The following is a 15558-nucleotide window of genomic DNA, read 5'->3' on the forward strand; positions in this document are numbered from 1 at the left end:
GATACCTGCTGCCCTTGTCCTTCTAGGTGGAAGTGGTTGTGGGTTTGGAAGGTGCTGAATTTCTGCAGTGAATATTGTAGATAGCACACTCTGCTGCTACTGAGTGTCAGTTGTTGAAGGAGTGGATGCTTATGAATGTAGCAGGCTGCTTTGTCCTGGATGGTATCAAGCTTCTTGAGTGTTGTTGGGGCTGCACTCATGCAGGTAAGTGGGGCGTATTCCATCACTTCTGACTTGTGCCTTGGAGATGATGGACAGGCTTTTGGTGTCAGGAGGTGAGTTACTCTCCACAGTATTCCTAGCCTCTGACCTGCTCTTGTAGCCATTGTGTTTATGCGGTGAGTCCGGTTTAGTTTCTGGTCAATGAGAACCCCCAGGATGTCAACTGTGGAGGATTCATTGATGGTAACACCATTGAATGTCAAGGGGTGGTGGTTGATTGTTTCTTATTGGTGATGGTCATAGCATGGCATTTGTGTGGCTCAAATGTCACTTGCCACTTGTCAGCCAAAGCCTGGATATTGTCCAGATCTTGTTGCATTTGGACATAGACTGCTTCAGCATCTGAGGAGTCACGAATGGTGCTGAACGTTGTGCAATCATTGGCGAATATCCCCACTTCTGACCTTATGATAGAGGGAAGGTCATTGATGAAGCAGCTGAAGATGGTTGCGTCTAGGACGCTACCCTGAGGAACTCCTGCAGAGATGTCCCAGATACCTTTTAAAGGTTGTGAGGTCACCCACCTGTATTACCCTTACTTCTATATCCTATCATCTCCTCAAAAAATTCAATCAAATTGCATTTCCTCCCTCTGACAAACCCATGCTGACTACCCTGATCAAACCCTGCCTCTCCAAGTGGAGATTAATTCTCTCTTTCAGAATTTTCTCCAATAGTTTCCCTACCACTGAGGTGAGACTCACTATGTCTACTGCCCATCTTGTAAAGTGGAGCCACATTAGCTGTCCTCCCACCCTCTGGCACCACATCTGTGACCAGAGATGATTTAAAAATTTGGGTCAGGGCCCCTGTAATTTCGTCCCTCAACTCCCACAGCAGCATGGGAAACAATACACACTGACTTGGGATTTTTCTACTTTTAAATCCTCCAAAGCCTCCAATACCTCCTCAATTCCTATACCAATCTGCTTAAGAACATCACCATCCATCTTTTTGAATTCTGTACCTATCTTTCTTCTCCCAAGAGAAGACAGATGTGAAGTGCTCATTTAACACTCTACAAATATCTTCCAGCTCTACACACACATTTCGTCCTGGGTCCCTATGGGGCCCTATTCTTTCCCTGGTTACCCTCTTCCCCTCAATAAACTCATAGAAAATCTTGGGATTCTCATGAATCATGCCTGTGTTTTCTCATAATAATGAAAAGAACTGAAAGATATTGCCTTTTCATTTATGGTGATCACAAAATATTTATTGGAGCTTCCCCCCTATAGTGGGGGGTGCGCACATGTGGAAAAGGGCAATTAATGTTGTTTTGGTAACACTGTGATTTATCCACTTTTAAGTTGTGTATAATGGTCCTGACTGGGTATTTACAACCTCAATCTATAGTTCGCTGGTAATAAAAGCCAGTAAGCTTATCCAACTGACGCTGAATATGGGTTAATCTGGATTTTTCTATTTTTAAATCTTGAAATATTAAGTCGTAAGCCAAGCTGAGCATACCTCAGTTCTGTTGGCCCAGGTCTCACCCAATGCATTTGAATTGCTTTTAAGTTTAAATTTATATTGAAGACGTTGTTGCCAATGCAGATGTTTACCTCTAATCCAGAAGTGAATGCTGCATGTAAATATGTTTTGTAGAATTAAAAATATCAAGCACAGTGTAAACGATAGTGATAAGACCATAATAATAAAGAGGAATAGGAGTGGGACATTTGTCCTCTCAAGCTTCCCCTGCCATCCAATAGAATTATGGCTGATCCAACATTCTTCATTTCCATATCCCTGCTCTTTCTCCGTCACACTTGATTCCTATACTGGTCAAGAATCTATCTATATCAGCCTTAAATATACACAAAGACTCTGCCCCCACAGCTCTCAGAGGGCAAAGAGTTTCAAGTAATCTCAATCCTCTGAGAGAAGAAATTTCTGTTATCTTAGTCTTAAATTGATGCCCCTTTATTTTGAGACTATTCCCTCTGGTTCTAGACTCTCTAATGAGGGGAAACATGCTCCCAATATTACCCTGTCAAGCACCTTAAGAATCGTATATGTTTCAATAAAGTCACGTCTCATTCCTCGAAACTCCAGTGAGTAGAGTCCCAACCTGTTAAGTCTCTGCTCACAATACCAGGGATGGTCCTTGTGAACCTACTCTGAACTGCCTCCAATGAAATGATATCTTTCCTGAAATAAGGGGACTAAAACTGCTCACAGAACTAAAATATCTAAAAGAACAATAGTTGAAATCTTGGAAAAATATTACTTTTCACAGTTAGTTTAAAGCAAATAATTTGCTCTCCATGTGCTAACACCTCACTGTAAGTTATACTTCAAACACTGGCAGGAAACAGATTTACTTCTTGAGTGCTCCTGTTTTGTTGGCAGTAGAAATCCTAATATGAGTGAGAACAGCTTTGTAAGGGTGGTTCATTTTTCTTCCTTCATATTTGAGTTTCGTCATAATGTGAAAATAGGTTCCACGTGAAATTTTACATTTGATCAGGGATCAGCCGGGTTTATTGGCCCAAAATTCACACATTTTGGTAGGAGCAACCAGGCCAGGTAATTTCAGCAAGGGGTAAAGTTCTAAAGGTGGTGGAAGAGCAAAGAAACCTGGGGTTATATGCTCAGAGATCTTTGCAGGTGGCAGGGCAAATTGAGAAAGTGGGCAACATGACTTATGGGACCCTCCATTTTATAAATGGAAGGAAAATTATGCAAACTAGGAGCTGGAATAGGCTTCTCAACACTTCGAGCCATTCAATAAGATCATGTTTGATCTGATTATGCCATATTTCGGACAATCCCGATAGCCTTTCATTCCCTTGCTTATCAAGAATCTATCCATCTCTGCTTAAAAAATATATACAAATAGTCTGCTTCCACTTTTAGGGAAGAAAATTCTGAAGGCTCATAATCCTCTGTGAGAAGCAATTTCTCCTTATCTCAGTTTTAAATGGCTGATGCTTTATTATTAAACCGTGAGCCCTAGTTCAAGATTCTGCAACAAGAGGAAACATTCCTTTCCACCCTGCCAAAACCCATTTAAGGTCTTTTATTTGGCAATCAAGTCTCCTCCTACTTTGCTAAGCTGTAGCAGATACAAGCCTCACCTGTTCAATCTTTCCTCATAAGACAACCCATCTATGGACTGCTTTCAATATAACTTCACCTTTCCTTTAAAGGGAGAACAATACAGTACACAGTGCTCCACATGTGATCTCATTGACAGCCTGTACAGCAGAAGCATAAACTAACTACTCTGGTATTGCAATTTTCCTTGCAATAGGATAACGTTCAATTTGTTTTCCAAATTACTTTCCGTAACTGCATAATAACCTTTTGTAATTCATGCACTAGGTAACCCAGATGCTTTTACATCTCAAAGCTCTACAATCTTTCACCTTTTAGAAAATATGCTTTCTATTTATTCTTGCTGCTAAAATGGACAATTTCACATTTTCCCATATTATACTCTATTTGCCAGACCTTTGCCCGATTACTTAACCTATCAATAATCTGTTTGTAGCATTTTTAGTTCCTCACAATTTATTTTCTTACCTATCTGAGTGTCATTAACAAATTTATCAGCAATGCCTTTGGTCCTTTCATCCAAGCTATTTGTATAAATTGTAAAAGTTAAGGCCCTAGCACTGATTCCTATGGTGTACTATTTGTTACATTCTGCCAAGGATGATTTATGTCTATTCTCTGTTTTCTGTTAGCTACCAATCCATTCCAATATGCTCATCCTACACCATGAGCTTTTATTTTAAAATGGCAGAACCTATGACTTTAATACAAGTTCCAGTATATTCTGCTTCCTAATTGACTCTAAAATGTGCTGTTCTGAAAACATGATAAAACATCCTCATAGAGGCTGCATTTGCCGATCTGAATGTTCACCATGTAGATTAAATGCCCCTAGGATAATTGCCAAATTTTACTGACAAGCTCCCAGCATCTTGCTTTGCTCCAACACTTGAATTTTGAACATCTGCCCAAATTTGATCACACACCCTTACTAATTGATTTAAAACTATCTCTACTTCCCTAGTTATGCAGCTTATTAGAACACTGGTCGCAAAACAATTTAGGTAGAGACTATAGCCACATTTTTCCCAGTACTGCTGGCAGCTCTCCACAAACTGGAATGCCCTTCTTCCACAATAGTCATACAGTCATAGAGTTGTACAATATGGAAACAGACCCTTTGATCCAACTCGTTCATGCCAACAAGATATCCTAAATTAACCTAGTCCCATTTGCCAACATTTGGCACATAGCCCTCTAAACCCTTCTTATTCATGTACACATTCAAATGTTATAGTTGTACCCGCCTCCACCACTTCCTCTGGCAGCTCATTTCATACACGCACCACACTCTGTGTGAAAAGGTTGCTCCTTAGGTCCACTTTATATCTTTCCCCTTTCACCTTAAATCTCTGCTGTCTGGTTTTGGACTCCCCTACCCTGGGAAAAAGACCTGGGCTACTCACCCTATCCATGCTCTTCATTATTTTATGAACCTCTGTAAGATCACTCAGCCTCCGATGTTCCAGGGAAAATAGCCCCAGTCTTTTCAGCTTCACCTTATAGCTTAAACCCTCCAACCCTGGCAACATCCCTGTAAATCTTTTCTACATCCTTTCAAGTGTAACAACATCTTTCCTATAGCAGGGAGACCAGAGTTGAATGCAGTATTCCAAAAGTGGCCTAGCCAATGTCCTGTACAGCTGCAACATGACATCCTAACCCCAAACTCAATGTACTGACCAATAAAGGCAAGCGTACCAACCACCTTCTTCATACCTTGTCTACCAGCAACTCCACCTTCAAGGAACTATGAACCTGTACCCCAAAGTTTCTTTGTTCAGGCACAGTCCCCAGGACCATACCATTAAGTATATAAGTTCTGCACTGATTTGCCTTACCAAAATTTAATACGTTACATTTATCTAAATTAAACTCCATCTGCCACTCCTCGGCCCATCAGCCCAAATGATCAAGGTCCCATTGTACTCTGAGATAACCTTCATCACCATTCACTACACCATCATTTTTGGTATCATCTGCAAACTTGCTAACCATACCTCCACATTCACATCCAGATCATTTATATAACTGACAAAAAGCAATGGACCCTGCATCAATACTTGCAGCACACCATTGGTCACAGGCCCCCTCCCAACTGAAAAATAACCCTTCATCACCTTCCTCTGTCTCCTACCTTCAAGCCAATATTGTATCCAAATGGCCAGCTTTTTTGGATTCCATGCTATCTAACCTTGCTAACCAGTCTACCTTTGAGACACGCACTCATCTCTCTATTTTCATTTGCCATATGACAACATGCGTGCGGCTTGGGTAATCATCCTTAGATTACCTTTGGGGTTCTGCTTCTTAATTTGTTTACTGATACCTCATACTGGCTATGGAGAACATTTTTCCTTCTCTTGTATGTCTTTGATACTTACCTTGGCAACAACTGGATTGTCCCACTTCCCACTGTAAGTTCCTCTCGAGCCCTGAGTAGATATCCTTGAATTAGGAAGGCAACACAGCTTTCTAGATTTTACTGCAGAAAGTACTGTCAATCCCCCTAAATAAACTCACCACTATTAACACTATATTCCTTTTTGCCCACTTGAATGGGTTCCTGTACCGTAGTGCCATGGTCACTTTGCTCATCCCTCCAGTATCATCCATTCTCATTCAAAAAAGTTGAGAGAATCTCAGATCTGTTGGACGATTGCAAAGTGCACTCTTGCCCTTGGGTACATTTAACTGCCTCAACTGCAGCCACACTCCCTCCATCCTACCACTGATCAAATCAGAAGACCCTAACCCAATGGATGTGACCATTTCATTGTACAAAATATCCAGATAATATTCCTCATCCCTGATGCATCTCAATGTCAGCAGAAGGGGCTCCAGCTCTATAACTCTAAGCTGAAGCTCCTCGAGCTGCAAGCACTTTCTGCAGTTGTTTCTGAAGAAGGGTCCCGACCCGAAACGTCAGCTTTCCTGCTCCTCTGATGCTGCCTGGCCTGCTGTGTTCCTCCAGCTCCACACTGTGTTGTCTCTGACTCCAGCATCTGCAGGTCTTACCATCTCTTCTGCAGTTGCTTACACTGGATCACGTTGGCATCCATATGGGGAGCTTGTACATCGCTGCTTAAGCCTGAATGAAATTTATAACTTAAACAGCAAATTTCAATTCAATGTTAAATCTGAAATACAAATGAAATTAATTTTTTAGAACTAGATTGCATTCTGCTTGCTCACCCAACTCCATGTACCCTGTTCAAAGCCATACTCAGTGCTTCAGTAGTAATGCTGGTACTCATGCACCAAGCTGTTCTTTGACTGGTGTCAAACTTCTGTATGTAAAGGTTTATTTGCCACTACAAGGTTTCTATATTTGTGCTGAATCAATAGAAATATGCATAAATTACAGCAAAGAAACAGGTCACAGCCCAAAATGTCTGTTTACTCGCCACACAAGCAAATAGTACTAATCACATTTACCTGCCCTGATCCCACATATTGTACCTTTGTTCCCTTTTCCTTCACACACCCATTCCAATCTAATCTTGAATGTTGAACCCGTTCCATGTTTTCTGCATTGAACAGTTCCATATAAGCATGGGAAAATATAAGATAATTTACTACATGTCTACAATGTAGTAGTTCCATCAGAATTGGTGTAAATCTGAGTTCATTGCTCAGTGCAGGAAGTTCTATAACTGTTACCTTTGATTTGGAAATGTTTGGCGATTTATTGAAACAACTAATCAATACACATCACAAAATTTGAAGTTCAGAGTTTTTTTCAAGCTTGTTGCATATTGAATTTAGCAATCAATGTGGGAATTGAAATGATTTTTTTACCCCTTGAATATGCTGCAGTGGTTTGTAAGAGAAAGAACACAGAAATCTAGGAGTGGCAGCTTCCTGCTATTTTGCGTGGTCAGTTGCTACATACACTACTCTGATCTTAACTACAACATATACTGGCATGATTACAATTAACAGCTGAAAAGCTAGCCACTGTTCAGTTTTGCAAATCTATCATTCAGAATGCGTCAGAGATCACAGGTAACTGTTATAACTTTAAAACAATGTTGGTAAATTACGAAATTGGCAAGAAGATGTCGGCATTCCTACACAGTATTTATCACCTAAATGCAGAATAACTATGAAAATGTTTAGTAATTGTCATGGTAATTATGCTAGATGAAAATAAATTTGAATCTTTTCTTAGCAAGCAAATCAGGTTATGATCATTATGTTCATTATAGCTCAAAGAATAAGATATACCCTCCAAATGCCATGATGTTGCCAATGGGAAAGAGAATCTTAAAAAATGCATTACACATTAAACTTGACAGAACTATTTAGCTCTCAGCTAGGAAGTTAATACTAGCTGATAGAAGTCTTGTTAAGAAGCTTGTTGATTTGATTCAAATCAGAAGTGCTCAGTTTATTCTCATTGACCTGGGTCTTTTCAGATGATGTGATGGTAAAAATAAATGCCAGCGTCTTGGTGCAAAGACACTGAACAAAACCTGTAAACCAGCTGATTTTTCATTTCAAACCACAGATAATGATCTCATGAACTAATGGAAGAAAAGCTCTCCATACTTGTGGCTACAGAGTAGAAAGATGAAGAATTGAGGTCTCCAACTATTTATCCAACACCATTTGGAAGATATGGATGTTTGTATAACCTCTGGGAAATTTCTGCTAATATTTAATAATTGCATAAATAAACTTGACTCTTGAAAAATTACCACGTGTAGTTTATGACAATTGATTTGGCAGTCTTTGATGCTGCTGAATGAGTTATGCTTGGAATCAGAAAGCCCCGCTGAAGTGATATTGTATTGAATGAAACAAAAATAAGCTAAAGCTGAATGAACAAGGAATAAAATGATTGATCCATCAATTTTCTGATGATGGATTAAAAGAGACAACAATACCCCAGCTACTCAGTCTAAAATTTCAATTAGGCAACATACCCCATTGTCATAATGATGGATCATAGGCCCGGATCACCCACAGACATGTTGAACTTTTAGTTACAACATTTTTTAACAAAATAAACATACAGCAATAAAATGCCTGAGAATGTAAATTCTGAGCAATGTAAAGCCTGTGTGGATTACCCTCGGGCTTAAGGGAGAGTCTAGATTGTCACACACGATGGACTTCAGTGAAGCATCAAAGAAAGGGATTTCAAAGGGAGAAATGTATTGCAAACTGAACTGTAAGCCCAGTGAGCTATCTCCAACTGTGGTCATGATGGGAGAAAAGATAGTAGTCTGTGCGAGAGGCATTTTTGAGTCTTCCTCATTCAAGAACACACAAAAACAAGAGTTAGAAGCCAATCTCAACCCTGATCTGTGTGTGCTCATGAGCAAAGGTGTGTGCTGTGAGTGTCATAGCTAAGAAAGCATAGTTATCCCTGCGATCTAGGTTGTAAGACATGAAGTCTCTCCCTTTCTCTAAGCTAAAAGCCAGAAAACAAGCAAAAAACACAGTTAAAAGGCCTCTCAGCTAACCTGCGAAGCACCTTGAAATCTACTAGTTGCCAACAAACATCAGTGCTATAGCTATCACCTAATATGATGGCCACAAAGTCCCATCATTTACCCTTCACAGGTCTCAGAGACAGATCCATATATCTCTTTTAATTTTCATTTTTCTTTGAATTCGCCTTTTGTTTCTAATCTGTGTGTATGTTTGTTGCATTATTTCTTTCCCCATTTAGTAACGAATAAACTCACAGTTTTGTTAACTTAAGGAAGCCTGGTGAAGTTTGTTCCATTTAAAACATTATTTCACTAAGTCTGGGAGCAAGACTTCCACAAGGAAGAGACCCATTTTAAATTAATCTAGTTGTGATGATCTAGAGGACAGGTGAATAACAGAGGGGAGCTTCATGATTTGAGTTACTCCATATGGAACTTCGCCTGAGGACTGACGCTAACACCCATCACCACCTTTCTTTCCCTGCCACTTTCAGTGTGAGATATGTGTGGTACAACAGCTCAAAGAACAAGAAGCAAAATATTTACCTGTAACTTTTATGGTGTTCGACTAAAACCTGATACTAACAAAGTACAACCAATACTTCTCCCACCAACAAATAAGGTAATGACAGAATTTTGAGAATGAGTGTTTTTCAACATTGATTTGAAGACATAACTGATTTACTTAATGACCAACCGGAGAGAGGAAATGGACTCATTTACAATTGGGGCTGATTACATGAGGAAATTCAGAAGAGAATTGAATAAATACTTTGGGAAGCAATGGATATCGATGATATGTATTATCATGATGTATAGTATTAAAACCAAACAGATAGCCTATGGTGGTCACTTCTCAACCTGTTCTTGGTTCAAATCTGAGATTTTTTTCAGTTGAGCAAAGTATTAAGGGAAATGGACCGAAGGCAGGTTTATGGAGGTAGGCCATGATCTAGTTAAATGGCAGAACAGGCTCGAGGGGCTGCGTGGCCTACTTCTGTTGCTTTATTCCTGTGATTGTTGCAAATTCACTAAGGAAGATATGTGGTTGCTCATTAGATCGAAGACAATAACAACATTTCCTCAGGGAATTTCTCACTTCACATGTGGGCCAGGAATTTTCATTCTCTTTACGGCAATTGACTGACAAAGTTACAGCAGCAAAGTTACAGAAGCAGGCAATTCTCCACCTATTTGATAGACGACAGAACAATCTTCTCTACAGTAAGCTGGACTTTTTAGCTAAGAAGAGTAATTGACATAAAAGAGTAGCAATACCTCAGCACTATGGGAGAGATAATTAAGTTCACTTTCCCACATACGCACAAACTGGTTGATAATTATCCCCCACATTAATTTCGATGGACAAATAAATAGAAAACCAGTGCACTGTACATTTTGAAGCTTTGAAATTTGTATTCTTAACTTTACTACTAACTTAAATTGGAAGCAAGTATCATACAGGCAAAAAACAAAGTCATATGGCGTGTCTATAAAATTTACATGCATTTGGTCCCAATATTAACCAAAGGACACACTGGGAGCAGGGAAGTTGTGTTGGAAACCCAGAAATATATTCAGAGCAGCTTCCCTGTGTATTTGTAATATGGCCATAAATGGTAGGATCACAAGATATAGGAGCAGAATTACGCCATTCAGCCCATCAGGTCTTCTCTGCCATTTAATCATGTTTGATATGTTCCTCAAACCTATTCTCCTGCCTCCTGCACGTGACCCTTAATCCACTTACTAATCAAGAACCTACCTGTTTCTGTCTTAAAGACACTCAATGACTTTGCCTCCACAGCTTCTGTGGCAATGAGTTCTACAGATTCCACAGAAGAGATTCCTCTTCATCTCAGTCCCATTACTCTGAGGCTGTGCCCTCAGGTCCTAGTCTCTCCTACTAGTGGAAACATCTTCTCCACATCCATTCCATTTGGGCCTTTCTGTATTCCAAAAGTGTCAATGAGTTCCTCCCTTATCCTTCTAAACTCCATCGACAACGGACCCAGAGTCCTCAACTGCTCCTCAAGTGACAAGACCTGCATTCCTAGTATCATTCCTGTGAACCTCGTCTGGACCCCCTCCAATGCCAGCACATCTTTCCTGACATATGGGCCCAAAACTGCTCACAATATTCCAAATGCAGCCTGCCCAAAACCTTATACGGCCTCAGTAGTACTGTTCTTGTATGCTAGTCCTCTTGAATGCTGACATTGCATTTGCCTTCCTAACTGTCAACTGAACTTGCACGTTAACCTGAAGACAAAAATTAAACTAGGGCATCTACATCCCTTTGTGCTTTAGAGTTCTGAAGTCTCTCCCCATTTAGAAAATAGTCCATGATTCTATTCTTCCTACTAAAGTGCATAACTTCTCACGTTCCCATATTGTATTCCATCTACCATTCTACTATTCCATCTTCTTTGCCCAGTCTCCTAGCCTGTCCAAGTCCTTCTGTAGCCTCCCTGCTTCCTCAACACTACCTGTACCGCCACCTATCTTTGTGTCATCTGCAAACCTAGCAAACAATGTCCTCAGTTCCTTTGTCCAGATCATTAATGTAAATATGAATAGTTGTGGTCCCAAAACTGCGCCCTGGAGAATTCCACTAGTCACCAGCGGCCATCCTGAAAATCCCTACTCTTCACCTTCTGTCAGTCCGCCAATCCCTTATCCATGCCAGTACCTTGCCCCTAACGTCATGAGCCCTTTTTTTTATTCAGCAGCCTCCTGTGCTGTCAAAGGCCTTCTGGAAATCCAAATAGATCATGCCTACTGGCTCTCCTTTGTCTAACTTGCTCCTTATCATTTTGAAGAATTTGAACAGATTTGTCAGGCATGAACTCTGCTTGATGAAGCTGTGCTGACTCAGCACTATTTTACCATGCACTTCCAAGAATTCCACAATCTCATCATTAATAATGGACTCTAAACTCTTAAGTATGATTGAGGTCAGGCTAACTAGCCTATGATTTCCTGTCTTCTGCCTCCCTCCCTTCTTAAACAGGGGTGTTACATTTGCCATTTTCCAGTCCTCTGTGTCCCTGTCTGATTCCAGCGATTCCTGAAAGATCACCAGCAGTTCCTTTACAATCTCCTCAGTTATCTCTTTCCACCTGAACAGCCAGCAAGATCTTTGTACAATTGTTTTCCAGTAGGCAGCACTAGCAGCAATGCAGTTCTCCATTAGTAATTTGCTGAAGTGTCAATCTAGATAACATGCGCAATGCTGAAATGATCTTGAAGCAACAAATTTATGACTCAGAGACAGACAGCCAAACCAAATCACTATGTTGCCAATATAGTAAAATTAAAACCTTCAATGACGCTCAAAATTGATCCTAATGGTTTGTAATCAAACTTTTGAATAACTAATCCCAGACTCTGCAAATAATCAATTCCAGACACCAGTTTGTATCTTAAACGAAAGACTTAGCAATTTATTAACAATGTAGTAACTTTAGCAGAGCAAAAATTAAACAACAAGATAATCTAATGGTCGATGCATTAAAACCAAAAAGCTTTATTTTCAGCCCCATTCACACGGATTCAAGGGATAAATAAAACAACAATACTGGCCAGATTACCTAAATGGATTTCACAAGGGGTTGTTCCAAAGACATAAATGATGGTTTCTTTAATTAATTTTCTGAAGCTGTCAATCAGAGTCACCTATTCACTTCACTCAAATAAAGGCAGTAATACTTATAACATAGTTTTCTATTCTCTGAGTTTCCAACAGCTGCTCATGGGAGATTGTGCTGGAAACCTTCAAATCTTCATGTTGTTACATCAACAGACAAACTCTTTCTCCACGGAAAACACATTCCAAAACCCAATTTAAATTCTGACCACTCCCTGACTGAGTGACTGTCTCCTCCACAAGTTCCCAGTTACCATTCAACATCTACCACTTGCTTGAGCATAAAGTCTTTTCCAAACTTGCTGAAATCAAGTCCCAGGTATGGATTTCATTGATAGCCAACTTCTGCTAACTCTTCAAACATAATGCTCTTTGCTAGTGACAAAACGTCTGGGTCGAACCTTTTGATTAGAAACCAACCTGCAATTAAATTTCAGGCCTGGCCCCATGAATAAACAAAAGCTTGTTTGGTCTCTTTTCCTTTTGACACAGCTGTTATCCACAGTCCAGAACTCAGCTTTGGCTCACAATTCCCAGCTCACAGCTCCAAATCAAAGTTGATAAAAGAATGAAAATAAAGCAAATTGAAAGATTAGCAAGAGTTCTGATCATCTAGATAATATGCTCAATGCCAAAATGACCTTTAAGCAACAAATTTCTGACTCAGAGACAAATGTCCTATCAAAAAGAAGATTCTTACCCTATTCTTTATATAACCACTGTTATCCTTCCACTTTATCAATGACTCATTTTTTCATGCATTAATTTATTTTCATTGTTTCCATTCTTTTCTCTTTTATTAATTTATTATATTGTTTTTAATATCTGTCCTGAGTCACACTGGAGTGATCTCTTTACCATTTGATTTCCAAGTTTCCTGTCCAAACTCCACTATTGGGTTGAGGATGCAGATACAAATTCAAGTTAAGTTTGTAAGGGTCCAATCTGTAGACATTGTTTGCAGAATCTTGGAGTTGAAAGCAACAGATGAAGGACTCTCAATGGAATCAGGATTCTTAAAAGGCTGTGACCCTTTGTAATTACTACATCATGGATTTACTGCTGGGAGAAACAGCGGATACAATTCTAGCCTGTTCAGCCTTTATTCATAAAACAACCCATCAATTCCACAATATTAGTCTCGTAAACCCTCTTTAACCTGTCTCCAACGAACTTACATTCTTCCTTAAATTATGTACACAGTACTTCAGATATAGTCTCACCAGTGCCCTGCACAAGTGAACTATAACCTCCTCACTATTTCATTCAGTTCCTATCACAATAAATGATATTATTCTATTAGCATACCTAATTACTTCTGTAGTTACATATTAACCTTTTGAGATTCATGCATTAGGACACACAGATCCCTCTGTATTTCAGATTGGCCAGCTCTCACCATTTAGCTAACAACTTTCTTTTTTTTTATTCTTCCTGCCAAAATGGACATTTTCTCATTTTCTCTTATTATACACCATTTGCCTCATCTCTACCCATACACCCATCTCTACACATTTTTTTTTGTAGATTTCTTACGTCCTCTCATAACTTACTTTCCTAGCCATCTCTGTAACTTCTGCAAATTTAGCAACCATACCTTTTGGTCCTTCATCCAAGAAATTTATATAAATTGTAAACAGTTGAGGTTCTGGTTTCAATCCCTGCCGTACACCACTCATTGCCAACCAAGAAAATACGATTTATGCCTACTCTCTGCTTCCTGTCACTGGCCAATTTTCTACCCATGCTAATATGGTGTCCTTAGCCCATGAGCTTTTATTTAGGACACTGACCTGCCTTCTGGAAATCTAAGTACAGCACATTATTATGAAAAGAGTATAGGTCAGTTCTGCGAAGTTTTTTTTGAATAGGACAGAAAGTTATTAGGAACAATAACTGAAGCACATCAATTCCAGAAAATATGTCACTGTAGTCAAGTGCCTGGAATAAAGCCTGTAGTATTAATAGGTGGAATTTTTACACTGCTGAATTTACAAAAGATCATAAAGCCATTTGTTTCATGTTGACTTGAGAACATAAGGTTCAAATTCTCAGTTCAGAAGAATTAGAAGTTCAGTTCAGAAGGAAGAACAGTTTCTCCTAAGAGAAGAATAAAGTTTTCAGTTCAAGGGAACCAGTCAGCTTAATCAAAGCATTTTGAGTTTTGTGGACTTTCTAGCTACGAGAGTTAAGTTAGACATCTTCAAATTGTCAGAACTGAGAAAGGTTCATAACAGCAGACTTGGAAAAGGATTATAAGACTATCTTGATATTCCAAAGAAAAGAAACTGGAAGAAATCAATTAAGTTAAAAACTTGAAAGAGCTGGGGTAGGAATAAAATTTCTCTGGAATTGAATGTCTGTAAAGGAATAGTTTGTGGAACAGAATGCAACTTTGTTTTGCTGCTTGTGTTAAGTATTAAGGTCAGGGAGAAACTCAAAATAGCACAGCTTGAAGATTCTTTTGCTAGCATCTTAACTGCTCATTAAAAGCAAAATACTGCAGATGCTGGAGATCTGAAACAAAACAGAAAATGTTAGAGACGCTCAGCAGGTCTGGCAGTATCCGTGGAAAGAGATACAGAGCTAAGATTTCAAATCCAATGACTGTTCTTTGGAACTTACATCATTGATATAGATTGTAAGTTGCTGAAGCCCAACTAATGATCCTTGTGTTATTCAACCTCAAATAGCCCATTAATTCCTATGCTCTGTTTTCTGTCCATTAAACAATCTTTGGTAATATATGATCATCAAACCCAAGTGCCCTGGACCCCTTTTGTTTCATTTTTCTCTCTCTATTTTTTCTTACCTTATTCTTAACTCCTACTAGGCACTCCTTAAATCTTTGGCCATGGACATCCGACCTGATATCTTCCTGTGTGGTTTGACAGTAAAGGTGTTTAAAAACACTTTGAAGAGCCTTAGGAAATGTTATTACATCGTGCTACATGACCACAAATTGTTGATGTAATTGTACGACCTACCACTAAATCCACGGATATTCCCTTCTTGACAGTAAGTTATTGCTCAAAAGAACAGATTTGTAAAACATGTTTTCACTTTTATAAACCAATGTTCACTTGGCTTAATCATGTTCAAATTTCAAAGTACTTTGTTACCATATCCCTAATAATAGATTCAAATGTGTCCACTCAACTGAGATCAGGATAACAAGGT

The 15558-nt window shown here is 39.2% G+C and overlaps 1 long non-coding RNA gene across 1 annotated transcript in view; it reads left to right on the forward strand.

The window, feature by feature from the left end:
- The window catches only part of LOC125482957, a 29359-nt gene extending 21372 nt beyond the window's left edge, over positions 1-7987 (forward strand). Inside the window, exon 2 of the long non-coding RNA XR_007261950.1 lies at positions 7799-7987. This is a non-coding gene — a long non-coding RNA (uncharacterized LOC125482957). The remainder of the gene's footprint in view (positions 1-7798) is intronic.
- The last annotated feature ends 7571 nt before the right edge of the window (positions 7988-15558 follow it).

This window comes from Rhincodon typus, chromosome 4, assembly GCF_021869965.1.
Source record: "Rhincodon typus isolate 14 chromosome 4, sRhiTyp1.1, whole genome shotgun sequence".
Lineage (NCBI taxonomy): Eukaryota > Metazoa > Chordata > Chondrichthyes > Orectolobiformes > Rhincodontidae > Rhincodon > Rhincodon typus.